Consider the following 1,742-nt stretch of genomic DNA (forward strand, 5'->3'; position numbering starts at 1 on the left):
GAGAGAGAGAGAGAGAGAGAGAGAGAGAGAGAGAGAGAGAGAGAGGGGGGGGGGAGAGAGAGGGGGGCCAGCACACGGATTACGCTCCTACTTGCCGAACAGATTTAAAATCCATTAGTAGCTTTTAATTAGGTGCTAGCACGTGCGCGAGGCTCTCGGGTCACTAGGGGGCGCCACGATCGCCACGGCGGCAGTCGCCATGCTAGCTGTAGAAGTCATGAGGCGGATATTGATTGTCACCGCGGCGACAATACGGGAGCGAGCTGGGGATGCCCAGCATCCCGCATCCGACGGACGGGAGGCTGAGGAAAAGTCGGCTGCGTGCGGTCCGCAGCTGCGATTGCATCGCTGGAAGCTGCAGGATTGATATTTTTGCCGCGAGGGCTTCGGGAAAACCCGCGAGGGAGCGAGGGATTCTGCGGTCCTGCATCCCGCTCGCTCGCTGGGAGGCTGCGGAGTCAGACGCGTGCGTGACGCAGCAACAGAGCTTTATCTGTACATAGCTGTTCCTTCCTCTGCATGCGTCAGCGGATGCTGTGCGTTCATCCTTCTACCGCGAAGGTTTCAGTAGAAGCTGCTAGAGAGCGAGGGATGCTGCGTCCCGCATCCCGCTCGCTCGCTGGGAGGCTGCGGAGTCAGTCAGGTGCAGTCCTTGTCTGTGCAGACTTCACGGGAAGCTGCAAGATTGTTATTTCTATCACGAAGCTTTCAGTAGAAGCTGCGAGAGAGCAAAAGGAGTGCGGTGTCCATCATAACACACGTGTCGTCTTCTATGATGACGATTATGACGCATTATGACGTATTATGACGATTATGACGCATTAGTTGATTCTGTGATGATTGTCGCTGCGGTTTCTCGTAACTCCCTTATCACTCGTTTTAACTTTTTAATTTATCTGTTGGGTATCTTACGCATATCTATCCTAATTGTGTTCCTGATTTATCCATACGTATCTGAGCTTCTGTATTCCTACCTATCTATACAGTATACTTGTTCATTTATTATGGTTATCTATTTGTCCATACTTATCTGAGCTTGTTTATTCGTGTTTATTTTTGCTGGTTCATTCTTCCATGTGATTTCTCTCGTCTGACTTGTGTACAGTACATGTACAGCTGCGGCACTGTAGTTTATTTCCATGTGCTCATCCGACATCCATGCTTGCTTATCCAAGCCTGCTTGTTTATGCTTATCTGTGCTTATGTGTGCTTAGTTAGCTTTTGTTACTGGCGCGTGACTCCTGCTCGCTCTCTCGCTTGCTCTCCTGCTCACTCTCTCGCGCGCTCTCTCGCTCACTCTCGCTCACTCTCTCTCTCGCTCTCTCACTCTCTCGCGCGCTCTCTCGCTCGCTCTCTCTCTCTTTTTCTGGCTCTCTCGCTCGCTCTCGCCCTCTCTCTCGCTCTCTCTCTCTCTCTCTCTCTCTTTCGCTCTCTCGCTCTCTCTCGCTTTCTCGCTCGCTCTCTCTCGCTCTCTCTCTCGCTCTCTCTCTCGCTCGCTCTCCCGCTCTCGCTCTCTCTCTCTCTCGCTCTCTTGCTTGCTCTCTCTCTTTTTTTCTGGCTCTCTTGCTTGCTCTCGCCCTCTCTCTCTCTCTCGCTCTCTCTCTCTCTCTCTCTTTCGCTCTCTCGCTGTCTATCGCTCGCTCTCTCGCTCTCTCGCTCTCGCTCTCTCTCTCTCTCTCTCTCTCTCTCTCTCGCTCGCTCGCTCGCTCGCTCTCTCTCGCTCTCTCTCTCTCTCTCTCTCG

Source organism: Priapulus caudatus, unplaced genomic scaffold, assembly GCF_000485595.1.
Source record: "Priapulus caudatus unplaced genomic scaffold, Priapulus_caudatus-5.0.1 Scaffold1691, whole genome shotgun sequence".
In the NCBI taxonomy this organism is placed as follows: domain Eukaryota; kingdom Metazoa; phylum Priapulida; class Priapulimorpha; order Priapulimorphida; family Priapulidae; genus Priapulus; species Priapulus caudatus.